Source organism: Platalea leucorodia (assembly GCF_965183815.1).
Source record: "Platalea leucorodia genome assembly, chromosome: Z".
Taxonomy (NCBI): Eukaryota; Metazoa; Chordata; class Aves; order Pelecaniformes; family Threskiornithidae; genus Platalea; species Platalea leucorodia.
Window position 1 is genome coordinate 2,538,567 of NC_138858.1, and position 23,989 is coordinate 2,562,555.

Here is a 23,989-nt window from a genome sequence, read left to right on the forward strand (position 1 = left end):
CTTTATCGATGATCTGGATGAGGGGATGGAGGGCACCCTCAGTCAGTTTGCAGGTGACACCAAGCTGGGTGGAAGTGTCGATCTGCTGGGGGGCAGGGAGGCCCTGCAGAGGGCCCTGGCCAGGCCGGGTCGATGGGCCCAGGCCCCGGGGTGAGGGTCAGCAAGGCTCAGGGCCGGGTCCTGCCCTGGGGGCACAGCAACCCCAGGCACCGCTGCAGGCGTGGGGAGGAGCGGCTGGGAGCTGCCCGGCGGGAAAGGGCCTGGGGGTGCTGGTCGACAGCCGCTGGACATGAGCCAGCAGGGTGCCCAGGTGGCCAAGAGGGCCAGTGGCATCCTGGCCTGTATCAGGAACGGTGTGGCCAGCAGGAGCAGGGAGGGGATGGTGCCCCTGCGCTGGGCACTGGTGAGGCCGCCCCTCGAATGCTGTGCTCAGCGCTGGGCCCCGCACCCCAAGGCGGCCATGGAGGGGCTGGAGCGTGGCCAGAGCAGGGCAGCGAGGCTGGGGCAGGGGCTGGAGCACAAGGCTGGGGAGGAGCGGCTGGGGGAGCTGGGGGGGCTCAGCCTGGAGAAGAGGAGGCTGAGGGGAGCCCTCATCGCTCTCTGCAACGGCCTGAAAGGAGGCTGGAGCCGGGGGGATCGGTCTCTGCTCCCCAGGAACAAGCGATGGGACGAGAGGGAACGGCCTCAAGCTGCGCCAGGGCAGGTTTGGGTTGGGTATTGGGAAAAACTTCTTCCCCCAAAGGGCTGCCAGGCCCTGGCACAGGCTGCCCGGGGAAAGGGTGCAATCACAGTCCCTGGAAGCATTCAAAAAACGTGTGGATGTGGTGCTTAGGGACAAGGGGCAGGGGTGGACCAGGCAGTTAGTTTAACAGTTGGACTCGATGATCTCAGAGGTTTTTTCCAACCCTAATGATTCTATGAGTCTACGATTCTATGATTCTATGATTTAGGGGTAGGCCAAATGCCCAAGTGAGGCAGACGGGCTCCAGCTCTGTGTTCCCACAGCAGGCAGACACCATGAGCTAGGCTGGATGACTCCGGGCCATCATAACCTATGGATAAGGACGGTGTACGCTGACAGAAATGACACTCACAACAAAACGGAGGCCGTTCCCCGAAGTGCACGGGGCAGTCCTCCCCCTCCATATCCCCCCGGGTGACGGCAGAAGGCAACTGGAGCGGAGTACTGGGATGGGGAAACACCCAGTACCTCTGGCCTTAAGTAGTTTAGTGTCTCATCCACATCATCTAGCTAAGGCTAGGCGCAAGAGATAGCAGCAAATACTCATGAGAAAAGTAAAGTGGGAATAATTACATGCTCTTATTTATTATGCACTTGATTTACTGAAATGTATTACTTCTGTGTTCTGGCTTCAAGGACAAGCCTTTTTTAAAACAATAACAAAAATGAAAAAAAGCCAAAGCGTTCCAGTAAACTGAGGGACAATGTTCAAAAGCCTCCTTCATCTTTCCAAGAACATAAAAATCTCCCACAGCGAAGCCCCATGGATGCAACCTTCCCTTCCCAAAGCAGCCCTCAGACCGACAGAAAACAAACAGCTGGATCAAGAAATCCCCACAAACAAACAAGCGATTGGTATCTGTCCAGCTCAGATATGAGAAGCCAAACACTGATTTCTCCTTCCAAAACCTGATCCTTTCCCATCCTTGGAAGCAAACCCAAAGCAATTTCTCCTTGAAAAGCTATTAGACCTGGTTTACCACCCAAGCCCCTCAGAGGTTCCTTTCCCCAGACCTCGCTATCACACACTAAGGACTTTTCGCTTCTGAGCATTAATAAACAGGGAACTTTTGGGAAAACGTTCCTGCGGTGGGAAAATATTTCTCACATTTCAAAAGAGCGCAGGTAAATCAGGGTAATAACAGGATTTATGCGGCAGTAAAGCACTGAGAAGCTTCGCAGCTCCCCGCAAGAGCACAAATAATTCAGCCTCTGGGCGTTACGAATATGATGCTCATGGTCCTCAACAAAAGGCACATCTGCCCATGCTTGATAAATGCCCATACACTTGACGCTGTATTTAGTTTCAAGATTTTGGGTTGGATTCAGCTCTTGGATAAACCACGCTAGCCAACATAGCCTCCCACGACCGGGGGGAGGCCAGGAGGACATGAAGCCAGCTCTCTGGTGGGATAAATGCTCTTCAGTGACACCAACCCAAGAAGCATTTTCTGCTTCTGGTATTGTGTCCAGTACCACACACAACGTCCATCACCTTACCTCTGCTCCAAAGGCGCGTCCTCCCACACATCCCTACTGCGCATCCTTCCCTACCTCTAATTATCAGTGACAGCACTGCTAGAAAAGGCATCCTGAATTTCATTTGCAAAATCTACTGCTCCTCTAGAAATCCTTTCCCTGTATGGACAAACAGGACGTAAATGCCAGTCGGTCCTGGCTTTTCATTGACTTAAACAGCCCGAGGGATTGATCATTAATTCACATCCCACCATCCCCACTCTCCCGGGGGACTGGTCGTTCCTGGAAGTCACACTCCAAACTTTTTGCTATTTACTTTGTTATTTAGGCATCAGACATTTGTATGAGCATCCATCAAACATTTGATCTCTGAGCTCGGAGTCACAGCACAGCCTTGAGCTCATCTATCACGGCAGCCCAGCATGCATACGGTTGAAGATTCAAAGTGGGTCTCTTAAAAAACATCATGTTTTGGCTTCTTGCGGAGGGTGATTAATTTTTAGAGCAACATTTGCATAAAATCTTTTCAATCTATTTGCAATTACCAGAAATTGAAACAAGTGACAAACAGCTTTGAGCATTTGTTTTCAGCTGGGTGTTAACCAGAAAAATCTCCAACTAATTGAAACCCAAAGTTTCAATTAAGAAATCTGAACTATGACTTTCAAGTACTCAAAAGCTCACAAATCTTCAGAATCCAACTTATTCTACTGAAAAGAAATACACAGGCGTTATGTATATTTGGAAATGCAGTGCTACATGGCGTGCGCATACGCGTGCGCACACGTACGTGTGGGGCGGTGGAGGGAAAGGTTCTGTTATTGAGATCTCTTAGTAGAGGTGTGCAAATAATTGCTTTTTTGGGTCAGCGAATGCAAACACAAACATTAGGCTGACAAAGATGGTTTTGCACAAAAAGGGAAAAAAAAAAAAATCAACAGGGAAATATGCAGACAATGTATTTTTTCCAGCTGAAACTATTCACAAGTTTTCCTTGAATTTGACCTGAAAGCGTATGTATATGTGCTTTAAGGAGTGGAGACAGAAGGGTGGAAGGGACTGTATTTAAGAATGGAGGAGTCACGATTTCAGTGTAACACGCGTAGCTATTCTGCCCCGTACAATGCCTACGCTGTGCGACGTACATATGCGTGTTCACAGCCATTTCTACCGTATTAACACAAGGGTATCCCTCCTCACTTAGCCAGCGCTCCTCTAACCTGCCTGGCCGCTCCACGCATTTCTATTCCGTAGGCAGTGTCCTCGTGCTTTGCAATTTGCCTTTTTTCTCACCATTTCGCCTCCCTTCTCACTTCAGCAGCTTCCTACAAATTGGTTCTTTCACGTTAAAAATTACTGCTGTTGCATTTAATTTGGCCACCCAACTCTCTTCTCCAGTTTCTCTCTGACTTTCTTCTTTACGCAATTCTTTCCCTTTCTTCTAAGCATCTCGTGCAATAACTCACTTAGAAATAACTGCCCCGGTAAGTTTTTCTGGAAGAGCTTTCACCGTTACCTGCCGCCACAATCAGATTATATAGGATCCGCCCAATTAACGCCATCTCAGATAAATGCTACGGGATCGACCCAATTCCAGAGCTGAGGAAAGATGAATGTAGGAAAAGCGAAACACTTGCTGCAAGGCGAGTGGCAGAGCCCGGGCAGAACCGCCACCTTCTGCCCACCTCCACGGGGTGGAAAATAGTGCTGCTGGCAAATCCATCCCACGAGGGCATATAGAGGCCGACTAAATCCCCCCTTCCTTCTTCCGTGGGTTTTCCTGTCCGAGTGCTTTTGGTGTTAAAAGAAATGAAGAGTATATGCAAGAAGAGGTGTTTTACAGTAAATGGAGGTTGTTTATTATGCAGCCTTTGCTGTTCTTACTGCTATTTTTTTTCCCCCGGAGAAAAGGAACATAAATAACATGAAAAGTCATCCTGGGGCAGAACCAGCGTGAGCGACCACGCTCCACCGTCCTTCAGAGCCCCGACGCGCTCCTGCCTTTCATAAAACGCAGAAGCCATCAAAGCACCCAAGTCACCGAATGCAGAAGACGCCTTGACACTAAAACACCCGGAGCCTTCTTGCTTTATTCAATAACAAAGCAGGGAAGACTCTGCTCTATTTCCACCCAGCCCAGTTTATCTAAACCGGCATAAACATTGCGCTTCTTCGGCCCCGGGAGTCCAGTCCTGCACTGGGCGCATCCTCACCGTGTCTGCTGCATGGGGGCTTCTGGTCACCCAGGCCCGTGGCTGAGCAAGATGGGGATTAACCAGGTCTGAGCGCATTGAATTTTGAATACAAACAGCCCGGTGGGAGCCGCAGCAAATCTTCCGTGTGAGGGGGAAGGAAGACATCACTGCTCTCGATCTGAGACAACATGAGCCGGCAGAATTTTTTTCACTGTGCTCTGGCTGGCCCTGGACAGGATCACGTTGTCCTGTTTTTTAAAAGACTTAAAAATGGCTTGTTTTAAGGATTTTGGATATTGCTGTTGCCATGATTAACTTTGTAAAGTTGCACAACAAATGTCTGACTTGTCTCCTTACGAAATAAACCACTGGTGTTGGCGGTGGACCAGCGACTGCAGGAACCAAATCCAGGTCTTCTGCAAAGCAGAGGACAAGCAAGAGCTGGAAGCCCAGCTCTGTTCTGAGCCTGGTATTAAGTTAAAACAGCCCCTTCACTAGGACAGAGGAGCACTGCACTGAACGATGCTGTTCCCACTCTTCCCCAATCCAGACACATCTGGCAGCAGCCAAAGTCTCGGAGTTCGGCTTGGTGTCTCGATTTTGGGTCTCCTTCTGTTTCCCAAGAAGCATACAGACATTGCTGCCTCTCCTTGAGCGGCTCTTCATAACCACCTATGGATCTGAAACACCCCATTTCCCTGGCAGTTTAACCCCGCAGTTAAACTCGATCGAAAAAGAGCCTCTGAGCTCAACAGTTAAGATGAAACCAATCTGGATGAAGTGGTCTCCACTTGAGTCCTTTCAAGAAAGTTTGCCAAAGGATTTTTTACCGTTCTTGGAAAGATCCCAGCAATCGAGGGGGCTTCATGCCAAGAGAGGATATTTTCTAGTGGTTTGGTCACAGCCAACAACCGTAGTTCATAGGTCACATTCAACCATCGTTTTCCTGTCCTTTGACTTCACAAAATGACAAAATAAAGGAAGAGAAATCCGCAGCTCCAGAAGGTGACATCATGTACCTTTACTCTGATATTGATTGCCCATTTACAGTACTTCACTTTAAAATAATGAGCAACCCAGAAATAGAAACATAACCAATCCATTATTCTGTCCTTCTAATTACTCAAAGCTAAATCCAGTGGAAACGCCGACATGCACACCAGCTTCTATCGCATAAGAAAGCCCTTTCAGATCCTTATGAAGAAGTGGGAAGACACAGCATTGCAAACTTTACTGCAACGTAAGCCTGAACAGCAGCCGGCATCGCCGACCGTGGCCCACGTAACCACACGCAGGCACTCCTACAGCTCACGTGCTGTAAAGGGACATTTACTTAAGCTTTTATACCTGTGCAGGATTTGGGTTGTGCAGAATGGGATTTAAGCAAGTGCTTAATTTCTTCACGAACGAGAGATTTTGTGTCTTTGTTTCACCTTCTAAGCGCCAGAACTTCAGGTTGTTGAATTACTTAAGAAATGAAAGTCCAAACTGAATGTTAAGTGCTGGAAAACCTGGCCCCGCTGTTGTGCAAAGCAAAAGCAATGAGAGCGCTGCTCGGCTGCAGCCGTGTTGGCACCCTCACGGTTACAGGACAGTACAATGGGAAAAGATTTTCATCTTACAGTGATTCCACTGAATATTAACCAGCATGTTCACAGAACACGCTAAACCCATCCATCACCAATTTCAATCTGGAAAATACCGAATGTCTACAACCAAACATTCTTGCGAGACAGGCGTTTCCATCACAAAATGCGGGAGCCAAATTACGTATGTAAAGCTCGGGCTTAATGCATTACAAATCAATATTTCTCCTTCCCCTCTCCACATTTACCTTCTTTGCTCATATAAAGCCAATCATCTCACGAAACGCAGGTGTGAGAAAATTATTCTGATTTCTACAAAAAGGCAGTTGGAATCCAATTCTATCAAACAGAATAAATCCATGTTAGACAGAAGCTGAAATCTCCGCACGTGTCTATCAAGCCTAAAGCCCTGATCCTAATCCCAAATTCAACCTCGGCTTAGATCATTGGCGTGACAGGGATTTATCACGGTGCAGAAGTTATGCCTCGTGCACCTGACTCCTGTCCCAGCATTTCTACGTGTGCGACCTGCCCAGGGCAGGGGCTGAGTCCCCATCCCTGGAGGTATTTAAAAGACGGGGAGATGTGGTGCTTGAGGATACGGTTTAGTGGTGGCCTTGGCAGTGCTGGGTTAACGGTTGGACTCGATGATCCTAAGGGTCTTTTCCAACCTTAACGATTCTGTGATTCTATGATTCTATGACTGCTTTGGGTTAAGGTGACTACTGATTTGCAGGAACGGGAGGGAACAACAGATTCTGCTTTTCCAAGGTACTTTTTCCAGCCTGTGCCCAAAGTCCACTCCAACCTTGACAGCTTTTTTCCTATCGCATAAGAAGCAGCTTTTACAGAGGTGAGGACTTAGAGGTGCAAGGAAAAACATTGAAAGAGACTGCAAAGACAGTAAAACTTGTACGGGAAAAGTTTGGCAGGTGAATAAATGCAGAGGGCAGTTTTTCCTTTAAAAGTCAAAGTTTACCTCACAGTAATTTCATCCCAGAGCAATTTTCTAATTGTTCATTAAAAACACATTAATTATATGTAGAATGCATAATTTATCGCTGTTTGGAAGTGAAAATAGAAAACCCCAGGGGGGCAAAAGTTGGCATGAAGTCATACTTTTGATTTATCCTCATAAAATCTGTCCCTGGGTACTGTTAAGTATTGTAACTTACAGGAGAAGACATTAGATTTCTACTTAGAAAATTATTTTTAATGAATCCATGCACTGATCATGAATACACAATATTTTAATAAAGCACCACATCTTTCAGTGAAAATCTGGGTATGCTTCTGTTAATTACACTTGGCTCACAAAGCCATATTTTTGCATGAGTGCAAAACCGATATTCGGTAGTCGTCATTCAAAAAAAAAAGAACAATGGGAAAAAGAACAGAAAACCCTGCACCATCACGCTACACGGTCTCATCATTACTGTTTCCTCTTTTAATGAAGACGTAGCACACCACTTTGTAGGCCTAATTTACACCATAGATCAAAACTATGGGAAATTTTCTAATTCTCTAGAGGGGGAGGGAGACCGCCACCTCTGTGGCTTTCAACGCACACTGTTATTTCAGTTTCTAAAACTAGCATCTGTATACAGCGGCAAAAGCTTGCTAGGACGCGTTTAACCTGGCATCGAACTTCTGATTCTCAGAAGACCAAATAACATTATGACTATTTTACCCGTACGGATTATAACTGAAACCTTCACTTCAAGTCAAATCTTCCTAGGTTTTTTTTTTTTTCAAATGTTAAATCACAATCTAAAGGAAAAAAGTAATTAACACAGTATAGAATCATAGAATCGTCAAGGTTGGAAAAGACCCTTAAGATCATCAAGGCCAACCGTTAACCCAGCACTGCCAAGCCCACCACTAAACCATGTCCTTGAGCACCACGTCTACCCGGCTTTTAAATACCTCCAGGGATGGGGACTCAACCCCTGCCCTGGGCAGCCTGGTCCAATGCTTGACCACCCTCTCGGTGAAGAAGTTTTTCCTAACATCCAACCTAAACCTGCCCTGGCGCAGCTTGAGGCCGTTCCCTCTCATCCCATCGCTTGTTCCTGGGGAGAAGAGACCGACCCCCACCTCGCTACAACCTCCTTTCAGGCAGTTGTACAGAGCAATAAGGTCTCCCCTCAGCCTCCTCTTCTCCAAACTAAACAACCCCAGCTCCCCCAGCCGCTCCTCATAAGACTTGTGCTCGAGACCCTTCGCCAACTTCGTTGCCCTGCTCTGGCCACGCTCCAGCCCCTCCATGGCCGCCTTGGGGTGCGGGGCCCAGCGCTGAGCACAGCATTCGAGGGGCGGCCTCACCAGTGCCCAGCGCAGGGGCACCATCACCTCCCTGCTCCTGCTGGCCACACCGTTCCTGATACAGGCCAGGATGCCATTGGCCCTCTTGGCCACCTGGGCACACTGCTGGCTCATGTTCAGGCGGCTGTAGTAGTTGCGCACTTCAATTTTTCTTTCAGTTCTTCTAGCAAGCAGGTTTGCTTTTCTAACTATAGTCTACTAAGGACTTGCATTTTCTGTCTCACTGTAGATATATGTGCGTGCACGTACATTATATACACGTGCGTGCACATGCATACGTGAATCCATACGTATACACCCAGGTATATCTGAGATACAAAACCACCTGCCAGTACGGCAATGCGCACGCAACCATACCTATGTACATACCTACAAACTCACTGTACACAGAATTTAAACCGCCTCTGTTGACAAGACTGCATTTTATCCCCTGTCCGCACGCGCACAGCACCCGCTGAAGTCATCCGATGGCAAAATGCTGCCGACGCGCTCTGAATGGGCTGTCGGGCCCCTAACGACCACCAGGAATTAAAGCAGGGTTTTCTCTAATCAGGTGCCTGGGGCATCGCTCCATGAATCTCAGCAGCCATTCCTGGATAATGCCGGTGAAGCTGATCCCCCCCTACCTGATTCAGTCTCAGGAGAGGAAAAGGTATTTTGGCATATCACTTGGTCTTAACAGAAAACAAGCATTTTCTGAACCATTACAAGCTGTTTTAAGAGTGACATGGAGCTTCAGCATGTGGTGAACAATTACACACTTATCTACACAGTAGGTTAAGGAGTTTTTTTATTTTTTTTTTAAACCTGCTTAAGTGCAGAGTCATCCAAATGTCTGTTTATTCCATCGTGTCATGAAAACAACTGGTCTCCTGACACACTAAATGCCAGTGTGCTGCATGCTAGGAGTATGGATCTACGATCTGGATGAGGGGATGGAGGGCACCCTCAGTCAGTTTGCAGTGACACCAAGCTGGGTGGAAGTGTCGATCTGCTGGAGGGCAGGAGGCCCTGCAGAGGGCCCTGGCCAGGCCGGGTCGATGGGCCCAGGCCCCGGGGTGAGGGTCAGCAAGGCTCAGGGCCGGGTCCTGCCCTGGGGGCACAGCAACCCCAGGCACCGCTGCAGGCGTGGGGAGGAGCGGCTGGGAGCTGCCCGGCGGGAAAGGGCCTGGGGGTGCTGGTCGACAGCCGCTGGACATGAGCCAGCAGGGTGCCCAGGTGGCCAAGAGGGCCAGTGGCACCCTGGCCTGTATCAGGAACGGTGTGGCCAGCAGGAGCAGGGAGGTGATGGTGCCCCTGTGCTGGGCACTGGTGAGGCCGCCCCTCGAATGCTGTGCTCAGCGCTGGGCCCCGCACCCCAAGGCGGCCATGGAGGGGCTGGAGCGTGGCCAGAGCAGGGCAGCGAGGCTGGGGCAGGGGCTGGAGCACAAGGCTGGGGAGGAGCGGCTGGGGGAGCTGGGGGGGCTCAGCCTGGAGAAGAGGAGGCTGAGGGGAGCCCTCATCGCTCTCTGCAACGGCCTGAAAGGAGGCTGGAGCCGGGGGGGTCGGTCTCTGCTCCCCAGGAACAAGCGATGGGACGAGAGGGAACGGCCTCAAGCTGCGCCAGGGCAGGGTTGGGTTGGGTATTGGGAAAAACTTCTTCACCGAAAGGGCTGTCAGGGCCTGGCCCAGGCTGCCCAGGGCAGGGGCTGAGTCCCCATCCCTGGAGGTATTTAAAAGAAGGGTAGATGTGGTGCTCGAGGACATGGTTTAGTGGTGGGCTTGGCAGTGCTGGGTTAAGGGTTGGAATTGATGATCTTAAGGGTCTTTTCCAATCTAAACGATTCTATCATTTTATTCTATGATTCTATGAGAAATGGCCTGCAACGTACTCCTTGCAGCGTGAGCCTACCTTCCAGGGTTGGGAGCAGCCAAAGACCCCGAGTGCCTCCGTTCGCTTTGCTCTACCCCAGCTGTCCACTGCCACCCATCCACATCAGCCCGGGACAGCTGCTAACAGCTGGAGAAAGGCAGGGTGGGAGCCAGGGCTGCACACCCCATGAGGATATGGGCACCGACAGCTACAACTTGCTGAAATACTACTTTTCCTTCAGTGATGAAGAGAAGGGAGAAAGTCTGCTTGTTTATGTTTTAATCTTCGTACACCATCTTCATTACGATCCACGCTCACTGCTTACCCGCGGTAAGACTGGCAGTAAGTTCTCTCACTTTAGACCTTGGCAGGAGGGATATGTCCTGGTCCAGTTCAGCTGAAAGTATATTTCTGTTTATTTTACATTTAATTTGTTAGAAAAATAATAAAATAAATAAATAATCTCTTATTACAGGATACTTACGAAGTCTTTCATTTAAAAAAAAAGAAAATTCCCTGACTGATGCACTACCCAAAATGAGGAGGGTGTGCTTCTCGAAGCAAACGGGTCACTCAGCAGGGTTGCAGGAATGACCTGAAAACACTGACAGAAGAAATTGCTTTTTGCTCTTTCCTAATGTAGAGGACGGTTTGCCGACTTTCAGCTCCTTTTCTTTAGCGTGATCTAGTAGACAACAAAGTTTCAAGAGGATCTGCCCTAACCCTCTGATAATAAGCATTTCCTCGCCTCTGCTTCCACTTACAGATTCTTGCTGGAGGCATCCGATGCTCCAAGGCAAGCTTTGATAAAAGCGCCCTGCTGTCTGCAGCGCCCCTAATTACGGCAGCTCCGTTTTTCCCTTTGCCCGTGCTCCGTGCTCTAGGTAAACGCCACAAAGGTCACTTTGTTAATTCAATACCAAGCTCACATTAGAAATCATTTGCACAAGGCTGAAAAAGTCAGTGTCTTTTTTTAATATTGATGTTAAGGTTTTCTTAATGCTATACAGTCAGAGAAATGAATTTCAGTTATGGAGGAATAAAGTAGGTACCTCGTGAAGGTTACCATTATCCCGAGATAGACATCAAGGCGGGTCAGACAATTCACCACCTGGAGGTGACTATTTTTCTCCACAGATTAATATACGTTACTATGCCTTTAGACGACAAGCTTCCAGGAATGTGAAGTTAAAAGAGATTCTTTCCCACCGGGTATCGCTCACAGCGGGGAGGGCCCAGCTGGCAGGGCTCCAATTTGACCAAACGTGCAGATGGAATGATCCCGCGCGGGGCTTTGGATGGGAGAGGACAACCAGGGTCATCAAGGCCACTCCACAGAAGAGCTACGCAATGGACACCTACTGCAGAAAGGTCCATGGAACTTCACCGCATGCCATGAACCCCCAAAATACTTGCAGGCACCCTTCTTAAGACCTCAGAAAGACCAGGAATTGTAACTACCAGAGGAGACGTGGGGATACTGATGTCCCTGAATGTCGCACAAGATGCCAGGAAGCCCAGCAGACCCTACTATACAGGAAAGGGGAGAAAAAACAGTCCCTGGCAATCTGACTGTTAGGGGAAAATTCCCTTCTGATCCCAAATCTGGCAGCTGTTTTAACTGTGGGCGTACGAGCAGAAGACAGCAGCTAGGCACCTGCAAGAGCTGATGCTAACGGGACGCAACGGCCCCTTCCTCCGCTCTTCCTCCAACCTGCCTCTTTTGTGATCATTTAAGGTGTTTTCTCCCCTAGATATCAGATGCAGATTTGTTACGTATTTAAGGATATCCACCAAACTGAAGCCCAAAGCTACAAGACACAAAAAAGCCATCCCAGCATTTCGAGCTGCTGGGCTGGATCCAGAGTCCAGCCTTCACTGGGCTTTGCAGCACACATTGAGCGCAGCGCTGTCGTGTCTTGTACTGTCCTACTCCCTCCTCCTCCGCTTAAATTGACTTTCTGTCACGATGAACATAACTACCGCAGGACAAAAAAAAAAAAAGTAGAAAGCGGGATTTACAAGAAGGTAAAAGCAAAGGACGGGATGTGTTCATTAGCTGTAGCCCTTCTAGTCCCGACAGTTGACAATTAAGTCCTGGGCTGGAAACATTATGGTTATTCCTGAAGTACAAACCATGAAGTTGATACTTGCCCCCAGTTTTGTTATTCGCCTGTTGAGTCGCCGCTTTTAATTTCGTGTGAGGTTACCATGCATCTGCTTAGGAAAGCCATTAACGAGCAGCAAAATGACGCTACGAGCCATGCTGAGAAGTCACCCGTTGCCGCTCAAAGGCAATCCTCTCTTCAGCTTACTAGGGCTGCGAATGCCAGGAACGTATTTCATGGAGTAACAGAGGGGTGAGGGAAGGCCGTCAGCACTTCCCATTTTAAGACCAACGACCGCAAAGAAGGAATATGGGCTCTCCAGTCATAGTTTTGGGAGGCATCTGCCAAAGATTTTTGGGAAAATGTTTACCGATTATAAAAAGACCAACTTCCTCCCAGGAGCCAAGTAGGCTATTCCTTGGGGTGGATTTTACAAACCATTAGCTGCTCCCTTTTTTTCTATTAGAGAGTAACGTGTACGCCGTCAAGAAACGTTCTACAAAAAATGAGAAACAAATTCAGATAAGTTGCTGACAGATCGTATACTAAGAGGCCCAATTTTCATCATACATTCACTGAATTACCTTTTAAAATCTAATTTATTGTCAGGCTAACTCTAGTCTCATTCGGAGCTTACTAGCGTTAGGATGATCAGCATTTTACGACAGCCATATATTACTGTTGTGTCGTCCTCTTTTACTACAGGAATCCCAAAGCATTTTACCATCCTTCAGAGGTGTTTGCAGTTGTTTAGCCTTAACCGTGATAAGCACCTCCCCATCCTCATTTAACTTCGTGGAGGAGCGGCAATGGGATGCTTACAAGGCCGTGGCAGCGTCACGGAGCCCCTTGAGAAAATGAGATTTTAGAACCGGTATGATTGAAAACCTAATAGAAAATTAGAGAAAAAAAAAACCCTCTATCTCAAAGGAGACTGGCCTCAGCACCAGGTTTACTCATGGGAAGGACCACAGGACCTTTAGCTCTACGGCTCAGCCAAGGAGAAGCACTTGGGATGGAAACCTCTGCATCAACATTCATTTAGCTGACTGAGAAAACCGGGAAAGTTAACCCCAGCTCCAGGAGTGCCTGGCTGCATTTTTTTGATGTTTTCTTAGTCATGCACTGACCCAGACTGACCTTGTATAAAGGTTTACTTATTTCTGACACAACCCATTTACCTACCATATGGGAACAGAGCATTTAGTGGCAAAGCCTGGAGCCCAGCAAAGGGCGATGCGGGGAAACTCCCGGTGATGTAGGAGATGTCAGGAACAATCAGAACTAATGAAATAGTTATTGCTACCAGGTATTTGGCATATTAATGCAGAGAGACAGATCTCATTTACTGAGACAGAGGCTGGCAATATAAATTACCGGACACTCAAATACTATCACACTCCACATTTAAGAGCCATTTGAATTGTACTCAGGTAGTTTCACTCATCTGCAATCTGAGGAATGTGTTAATAAATACAGGACTGAATCACACCATTGATTTGTAAGTGGAATTTCCCATTAAAACCTGTCAAGAGTATTACTTTAAAAAAAATTAATGGTATAATATAGCCCAGGGTTCCGCTATAACATACTCCTGACGGTATAGCTCTCCGAGTCTCGTGGGTGATGGATAATCTTGTTTGTTCTGTATTGTCACTGTAGCATCTTTCTTTCACACTTCTGCTGCAGCCAGAGGTCTCGCTGCCACCAGCAGGAGTTGGTGCCCATCTCTGGCGGGCAGCAAATTAAACCACCACGCAAGAGCCTACACCTGATTTCTGCAGACTCAGCAAAAACCTGGAAATCCAGCGCTCTGATACTTCCACTTTGGACTCTGCTCTGGTTTCTCTCTGTTTGGATTTGAGCTTGTTCTCCGGACTCTCATGGGTTTGGTGTCTTGTGGAAAGCTAGTTAGTTTTGTAGATATTGATGGATGCCCTTGTCATTCCTGGGATGTTCTGCGAGCTCTGGTGTGAAAAGGAGGAGTAACAACACAACACCAACAGCCCGGACTCGGCACACACAGGGATGCCCCCCGTGATTCTTCATCGATGGCCTCACTCCACGGTACTTCAAGAATTTGTGATAAAGACAGATTAATCTTATGTAGGGAGCATAAGGGGGAGGGGGAGCCAGAGTATTATTTTATGACATGTTTGAGATTAAAACCATTTCATACTTGATTCACAAAAAACAATTTGCAATGAAGCGACGGTGCCAAGGGATTTGGGTGGCTCCAAGCCAGGGCGCCCATTTAAGTAGGAAACCTCCCCTCGGTCGGGATCGGAAAATTTCTTCATTAAGAGAGTCACGGCGCTGCCCCATTTGTGCCTGGTTGGGTGAGCACAAAGCATTACTCACAACCTCGAGCGGCCACTGTCCTTGCGGTGATATCATTTTCCATTGATTGTAATTGAGTTCTATTAATGATGTAATTCAATTAGACACAAATCAAGAGATAACTAATACTTTTAATAACAAAACACCAGCTTCTGACAAATTCCCTCCACAGATGGAAAAGCTTGATAGAGTTACTGGTAACAGAATATCCCCCTCCGGAGAGATGTTAACAACCTTTTTAATACCAATACACCTGCCATTTGGTGGCAGAGAATCAGCGTCTACGTGAGCATATAAGGAATGCAAATGATCAACAACAAATTGCGTTAGGAGGATTTTGTTGATGTGAAGGTGTCTCTGCAGAAGTCAGCGGAGATTTATTCAGGTTGAGAATCTGGCCTAATGTATTGAAACAACCTTTCTCTCTCTTTTTATAATTGTTTAAATCATTAAAATTTGATGGATTAAAAAAAAATCTGATTTATTCTCCATTACTGTGGACTCGGAGAATTGTGTGGGCAGTATGGAAATACAGCTGTTTACCCAGTTTTCTCCTGATCTCTCATCCCGATGACCTTTATTTCAGATTAATGAAAACAAAGAATGAATAACGCTTGCATGAGAGGGTGATCACGGCAAACCGCCACCTGTAACAGTCTCCACTAGAACTGAATATATTTCTTACAACACACACCTGCTATTCCAAGGCACACAGTTGCTTTAATTTCCACAAACCGAGTTTCCCCTTACTTTTAATACCAAAAACAATTAGAGTCGGAAATCTAAAACCATAAAACCCCATGATTTTTGCAAAAAGCATTGCACGTACAACACCCTCAGTCCTACAGCACTTTAAAATCTTATGCGTTAATACCTTTTTCTAAGCGTCCTTATACTGCTGGTTTGCTAAATGTCCTACCAACACTTAATATCAGGGAAATACCAGTTAATATCGGGGAAATATCAGCCCCTTTTGGCATCTCTGTCACAGGCACAGAAAATTTCTATGTTTATAAATCTCTGTGGACACCGAAAAAAGCCATTCTGACGCTATCCAGCGGTATGAAACCATCTACCGCTTTGCATCCTCCTAATCACGAACGGTAAAACAAGAGCTGTCAGATTCAGTGAATTTTTTAACTTGCTTCACCTCGTTTCTCACACAGGAGGATGAGGTATTCATCGTGTCCAGGGAAAATAAAAAGGTCTGGAGCCCCCGTAAATAAACACGTTAAAATCCCAATGTCCTTTTTAACAGCAAAGTCTAAATCCAAGACCGTTAACTACTTTTATATGTATGACAAACTCCTCTTCAATAATTCATCTAAACTTTTTCAGTCTTCTGAGCAGAAAACCATGTAGGAAGCTTCCTTCCAAAGCAGCATGGGGAATCACGGGCCTTTTTGCCAAATTTATAAACAACAGGTAAGATATTAGGGTAACCAGTTGTGCCAATAGCACGTTCAGCAGCATCTATAATACAATAAAGGCAAGACAAACTAGGAAAAAGGATTTTCACTTTGGATAAGAGGAACGCTGTATGAAAAGCACCATGACATTTGGAAGATGAGTACAAAATTTACAGAATTTGATGAATATGGGGAAAATGAGAGGAAATGGCCTCAAGCTGTGCCAGGGGAAGTTTAGGTTAGATATCAGGAAAAACTTCTTCACCGAAAGGGTGGTCAAGCATTGGAACAGGCTGCCCAGGGAAGTGGTTGAGTCTCCATCCCTGGAGGTATTTAAAGAACGGATAGATGTGGTGCTCGAGGACATGGTTTAGTGGTGGGCTTGGCAGTGCTGGGTTAACGGTTGGACTCGATGATCTTAAGGGTCTTTTCCAACCTTAACGATTCTATGATTCTATGAAAACCCCACATCACTGCAACCACATTAAATATATATATATATATATATATATATATGAAATGCCATCTACAGCCAGCTCCTGAAACACACACCCGCTTTTGCTAGAGCACCCTTCTTCAGAGCCCTCGCTCAGACTGTTCTGCGGGTGCTTCAGGACAAACTCCAGCCAAAACTGCAATTACTAATTACAGACCTACAGAAAAGTTGCGTCGGTCCTTCCCTGGGATCTGACAGAAGCACCTGCCACCAAGACCACAGCAATCAAAACCGTAACCCGAGCAAGAAAATGCACTGCTTCTTCAGCAGTCAACAAGTTGGTGCATTTGGTAGGTAGCAAGCAACAGGACGAGAGGAAACGGCCTCAAGTTGTACCAGGGGAGATTTAGATTGGATATTAGGAAAAATTTCTTCATGGAGAGAGTGGTCAGGCCCTGGCACAGGCTGCCCAGGGAAGTGGTGCAATCACAGTCCCTGGAAGTGTTCAAAAAACGTGTGGATGTGGTGCTTAGGGACATGGGGTAGAGGTGGGCCTGGCAGTTAGGTTAACGGTTGGACTCGATGATCTCAGAGGTCTTTCCCAACCTTAATGATTCTCTGACTCTACGATTCGGGTCTCACCATGACCGCGGTCTGTCACGTGTCTTCAGCACCAGGGAGGAGCAGAGGGAAAGTTTTAAGGGCTTTTTTCCTCTTCTTCTGAGCATCAGAAGGCAGAGAAGAAAAAAAAAAAAAAGGAAGGGAATATGGACGAAGGCCTCTCAGAGCCTTTTAAACATCTTCCTCCTTCCCCTGATGCTTCTAAGAGGAAAACAAAGAATGAATATTGTGGATAGAAACTCAACGGTTTTTTTAGTCTTTGGCTAGTGACGGGAAGAGTGTCAGAGAGAGACTCAGGGGGAAGGAGGTTCATGGACGAACTCTCCACTGAACGAGCCCTTTTGGGTAGCTGTGAGCTAAGGATGAAACACCCAGCTCTGCTTGGTACCTGCTGCCAGCCCCGAGATAGAATCATAGAAACACAGAATGTCCTGAGTTGGAAGGGACCCGCAAGGATCATCGAGTCCAACTCCAGTCTCTGCATAGGACAACCCCAAAATTCACACCACGTGGCTGAGGGCGTTGTCCAAATGCTTCTTGAATGTTGTCAGGCTTGGCGCCATGACTGCCTCCCTGGGGAGCCTGTTCCAGTGCTCCACCACCCTCTGGGTGATGAACCTTTTCCTAATGTCCAACCTAAACCTGCCCTGGCATGTCTTCCTGACGTTCCATGGAAGATAGCCCACTCCTTGCTCCTAAGTCAACTCCACTCCTAGGGAAGTAACCTTCAGTTTTTAATTCCAACGCTTTGGGGAGTCCTACCTTTAGAAAAAAACACTTTACACAATTACATCAATTGACCTTGGCCAGAGCTGTCATGTTTTGTCTAATTACTGCTCGGAGCTTGACAGCCAGAAATGCCCACCAGTTTAGCTGCAGGTCACACCGTTAACACAGGCACAAGCCTTCAGACACTTTTTGAACCAAGATTTCTCAGATTCACTGAACCACATTTGGCTACTGGGCACTTTTATGTTCCTCCTCAAAATATACTCCAAGAAAAAGAGACAAGGAACCTGGACTAAGCCTCTACAAAAAATATTCATGAGGTCGGTGTTCAGCTACGCCAAGAGCAACCGCCTCTGGCTCACTAGGATCGCACCTGCCGGCAGCACAGCCATCGGCGTGGGATGGGCCAGGACGGGCGCAGGCTCCGGCTGCACAGGCAGCAGCGCAGGCAGATCAGGCTGCCTGGCCCTTCAGGCAGCACCGGAGCATCCATGCAGCATCAATCTGTTCAGCTTGTCAGAAAGGATATGAAGACGTGCCTTCACTGCACTTCATACCTTCTCAGGGAGAACTCACTGTTAATTTAGCGGGGAAAGGCACAGCAAGAACCAGCGGCAAGAAACTAAAGCCAAGCAAATTCAAATGAGAAGCAAAGGAAAAACAAGCAAGCCAAAAGCAACCCAGTGAATGCAGTTAGCTATGCCAAGGGAGAATGTTCTCCAGCCCATCACAGCGCTGCAAGGCGAACAGGTGAAGTTATACGGACTGTCCCTATGCAGAACAGACTAAATCAGCAAATGACTCCTCTTTTAGTGGAAACATTATCTGCTCCCGTCCTGGCCGCAAGATCTCAAGCACATGCACAAGTGGATCATAGACAGGACTCAAGTGAGGACGTCGCTTTAGTTGCTTTGCCTTGGGACATCTGTGGCCAACCAAGCAGAGCATACAAACTCTGTGCCACTATTTTTTATGACACTCTCTCTCTACTCAGTGTACCCAAGAGCAAGCAGGGAACTGCAAAATAATAGTTAGCTTTAGCCCAATTTATAATGCTATGATCTCTCTATTTTCTTAATCTTTCATTGTAGAAACTACCCATATCCAAGAGTAACCTTGCTGCTACTTCTACCAAAACAGTCTGTACTTGCAGTGCTGCACCGAGATTTGATCAAGCATCGGGCAACTGTGGAGGCGGTGGAAGGTGTGAGGTGGGAGCAAACAAAAACTTGAGAAATAGGAGACCAGAACGGAGCTATGATATTGAGGGGAAAAAAAGGAAAGCAATAAGCAAAGGCAACTTGGAAATACAGAAAATGTAGCTCCTCACCTGTGCAGGACAAACACAGGCCCTGTCACCACAACATCTGAAGCCCCCATTGACTGACAGGGTATACAGAACGTGGACACCAGGCTGTGAAACTATTATTATATATAAATGATAAAAATACGAACTAGGAGACTGTCATTCATTGCAGAGCTCTTCTGGTGATTGAAGAGCTGACCTTCGCTCAGCTAATCTACAGAGCCTCTCAAAAGAGTCACAACCCTGCAATTTATAAAGCTCTCCATCCACTCCCCAACGAGCAGCCTTCACCTCCCCCGGTACATCCTCATCCCACGGTACATCCATGTTGTGCAAGCACCACCTCCGTGATTTGGATAAATTCCGCGTTTCGTAACAGTGTCACATGAAGCGTCCAACTACCCTACCCTCTCCAACTAAAACAAATGTTTCCATGAACACCTGCATTGGTGGTTGGGGGTTGTTTCGCCATCCAGGAAGCTACATGCACAGAGCAGGAGTTATTCTGTGTAATTTCCAGTATCTTTGTTTCACACTTTACCTATTTTTGTCACCCTTTGGTTTTGCTGTAAGACCCCACAAGAGAACGACAGTATTTGTTTCAATGAGTCAAACTTCTTGGCTGCTCAGGATGCAGTTTCCCAAGACAGACGGAAATGGATATCAAAGCTTTGTTGGTTGATATCAAAGCAAAGTTGGTTGCTGTTCACCTTCTGATTCCAAGCTGGGAGAGGAGGCACCTCGTGAGCCCTCGAGCCCGGGAGAGGGTGCACCTGATCAAACCAGTGAATCTGATTGTTCATAAAGCACTATAAAAGTAAACAAAATCATCGAAACATCAGTCATCTCCCTGTTTCAAACTCTACTTTGCAGGGCAAGAAGATCCCCGGTTTTCAGCCAGTAATGCGATTTCCAAGAAGATACTATTCCTTCAGCTTCTCTGTTTGACAACCAATATTTTGCTTAAACTTCGGGCAGCAATTTAGAGTAGTTTTCAATGTATTTTGAATACTTCAGAGCATTTATAAAATTACAGCACATATTGGCATTACCATCGACAAATGACTGCCATCAACCGAGACAGAAATTGAGACATTTAACTGTGCGTTTATCGCGCCTCTCCAAGAATTCAGTTTCCTTTATAGTGCAGACACATCCAAACTCTCGAGCAAGATGTTCTGTCATTAGCCCAATTTAGCTGTAGCCCTTCACATCAAAGCTGAAATTGAGAAACGTTGTCAGAAAGAAACAATTCTGCTAGGTTTACAATTATCTGATGTGTTATCTTTCAGGAATAATACACTCTATTTTACCAGTGAATTTACTGTCAGAAATCAGGAGACACACTTCACTTCCAGCCATCGCTTTCCATAGTTTGATAGTTTTCCTTACAGGAGGCTCTGCAGAAGACCCAAAGCAGCAAATCTCAAATGCCCAAGCCTCTCCACCCATATTAAAAAAAAGATTCCCAACCATCCTTTATCTTGCAGAGGAGACCACAGTTGCTTTTCAACCGCAGAAGTGGTAAAACAGACTGTGAAGTTTACAGAAGGGGATGGGGAGGAGGAGATCGGTAATGGACACATAAAGTAGATTTATCTCCCAAGGACCAGAACCAATAACGATTTAAGCCATCCCCACAACAAATATTTGACAAGAAATTCTTTGAAGTGAACATCAGAAACATTCACCAGGGAACCGGATAGAAAACGGCATAAACACCGGTACTGAAGCCTGCAAATCACCTGAGCTCAGCTCTGCCTCCGGCACAACCTCCCAGTTCGGATGAGGAACATTGTGGCACCTATTTTTTGCCCGATGAATTTTCAGGCCAGCACGAAGAAAGGAAATCCCTTGGGCAAATTAAAAATAAGGGTGTTCAGAGACTCCGGGAATAGCAAGCGGCGCCCGGTGGCGGATGCCTTCTGGAGGAGCGGGGACCGCTCTGCACCCTGCAGACTTGGGTGCTGCCTCCGGAGCCGATGCTCTCGCTCCCGGGCGGGAGCACCTCCGTCCAGCCCGGGGCTCCGTGGCCACGGTAAGAGGGATGTAAGGGAAACGAGGACAGGGCCAGCGTGTTTACTTTGGATTCCAATGGAAATAAAAAATTTAGGTCAATGTTTCACCCAAGGGATAATTTTAACAGAGCAAGGGAATTTTTTTTTTTGCTTTTAGTTAATTAATCATGAAAGCCTCAGTGGAATTTGTCAGTATACTTTTTATTCAGGCAAGGCCAACATTTTAAGAAATTTACATCTATTTGTATTACAACAAAGAAACTGGCTGCACTGACTCATGCTGCTACAGAGCTGCGTTTCAGCAGAAGGGAAAATCAGGCACGGGAAAACGTGGTCCCCTCTCTGAGCATCAGCTTCTTTCGCAACCACTTCGTTCAATACCCGAAGCAACTAACTTCTATAAATCGCATCCATCAAAGGATTTGCAATAGCAAACCTGAGGCGAGAACCTACCTGTTGGCTCACGCGTAGCCTTCGAGTCTGAGCGTCCCTACAGCGGCACAGCTAAGCCTTCTCTTAGGCCAGCATGAAGGGGAACCGGCAAGCTTTAGTCTAGTAAGACGTTCAAATACCAGGAAAGGGCAAACTTCTTTCACAGCTTACTCACATTAGTATGTTTGCTGAAGTCTCTGCAACAACCTTTTCCATCAAGAATGGAGGTGCACACCCATCACAGAATTTTATCCCTGCAGCTGGATATGCCACGCGAGCAGGCACGTAGGAAACACTCAGTTACGTGGCATTATTTTATCTTACAAAAATAACATTTAAAAAATCAGTACTGGCCCTCCAAAGGACATCTGGTAGAAAATCCGTGTGCTGAGCATCTGATGAATGACTGCAAGAGTTATTTTAGCTGTCATGTCACTGGATTGACAGCAGCCTCCCGTTAGAAGAGGCCAACCCAGGCGTCACAGGCAACACACGCTTCAGGGACCGAGCTCAGGCAGAACCCAGATTATTGCAGGATGGTGTTAAACAACAGCCTACTGGGAAATACCAGCCCAGCTACAGCACCGTCTTTTGCCAGTCAAACTATGAGACAGGACGGGGATGCAAAACCAGGCTCTCCGCTTCCTTGGCAGCAGAGTGAAAGCCTGGGTGGGTTGGGAGAAGGCGGCGCTTGCTCCTCCATCTCCACCCGGGCTGCTCCGGGGAAATGCAAACAGCAAGGTCAGCGCACTAGCTCTGAACTTAAGCTCGGTCAGATGATGTGAAGAACTCGCCTGGATTGCAAGTTGCATCTGGAACGAGCAGTCCCACAGGTTTTCTTCCCTAAGTTTGAGAAGCGCAGATGTATTTATTTATCATTTTGATCCTGGAAGCCCTCACTGAGGACCACGAGCCTGCTGTGAATCCGCACAGCAAAGCCCTTACAGTCCCACTCCGAAGATCTTACCGTCCCAGCGTAAAACAGGCAATCAAAGAAGGGTTCAGACAAACCGAGAAACACAAGGAGAATACCTTGAAGGCACTGCCATGTCTTGAGCCCTGGAATAGACCTTTCACAGTAAGTTTTGTGTTAGGAAGGACAAGGGAGTAGCAGTCAAGGATAAACGAACTAAATGTGAAATCTAGACATCGTTACACTTGGCATAATCTCATCAAAAACAAACATTCTTGACTCTGTATTTGAAGTCAGCATTGGTCCTGTATCCATATGGACGTGGAGAAGGGGGGAGTGAGGACAAAAAGACGTGAAACAAGGAGAGCTGTATACAAAAACATTCAAGAAACTACAGAAAGAAGACAACTACTCAAATGTAAATTGCTCGTCCTCAACTAAGTTCATTTCCACTCTTAAAAATACTCTTGTGAACGCACGGAGGTTACCCAGCTCCTACACACGCCTCGTAACACGGAGGGCAACGGCAGCGCCTGTGAAATGGATGCTGTGACAGGTCACTGGTGATTTATACTGCACCACTCAGAAGTGATTGCCATAGTACCCAGGCATCGCTGGGCTCTGACATGCCGCGCTAACGCTGAATTTCTCACCAAGATCTAGTGGGAGTCAAAGACACCAAACACAGAAGCCATTCACAAAAAAACTTGGAGATTGAGTTAAATTCCCACCTACAGATTAAAAAAAAAAAAAGGGAAAGTATTTTGTGGTTACTTTAATACGTGCACGGAACAAACCATACAGCACCATAATGATCAAACGCTACATAATTTACATCTGCCTTTATCAGGAACATATTTTCCATGGCCTTTCCAAAATGGCAAATGCTGCCCATCATCTCTTCTTCCGTCCACATATACACGTTTTTAACCAGGAAAAGTCCAATGTTGTGCTTTACTTTCCGTCTCACCCCCCAAAACATTTCGCCCCTCGCACGCGATGGCATGGGACCTGACTCCGGCGCAGAAGCGGCGCGTCCCTGCCCACACACGGACGCGCCGCTGCCCTTCGGTACCAAAGTTTTTTAACGCGCCCCTGCATGATCACGGCAGCTCCGGGCTTCGGGCAGGGAGCAAGAGAGGAGCCGGCCCCATTGTGCAGCATCTCCGGGAGCTCTTTGTTAGCAGCGCTCGCTGCCTGCCCCTGCCCTGCTGCGCGGGGACCGTGCCAGGCACAGCGCGCTGCCCGCGCCTCCTGCCCGCACCTCCTGCCCGCAGCGAGTGGAGTGGGAACGCCACGGCGAGCGAGCAGAGGCCACAGCCTTGCCCGAGAGGGGCACGATCTGCTTTATTTGGTTTTGTCGGCTGACTTGGGATGGCGACGGGGATGCTCAGGAAAGCACAAAACTCATGACGGCCCCCGGGGCTGCGACGCAGGGAAAACTTTGCCCATTTGCAGCTTGTGAAGCACAGCGCAAGGAATTGGGTGCAACGCAGAG

The 23,989-nt window shown here is 47.3% G+C and overlaps 1 protein-coding gene across 1 annotated transcript in view; it reads right to left on the minus strand.

Moving 5' to 3' along the window:
• DCC (DCC netrin 1 receptor) overlaps window positions 1-23,989 on the minus strand; it is a gene marked incomplete at both ends in the record, with an annotated part of 597,951 nt that overhangs the window by 572,202 nt on the left and 1,760 nt on the right. The gene's annotated exons all lie outside the window — the stretch shown is intronic.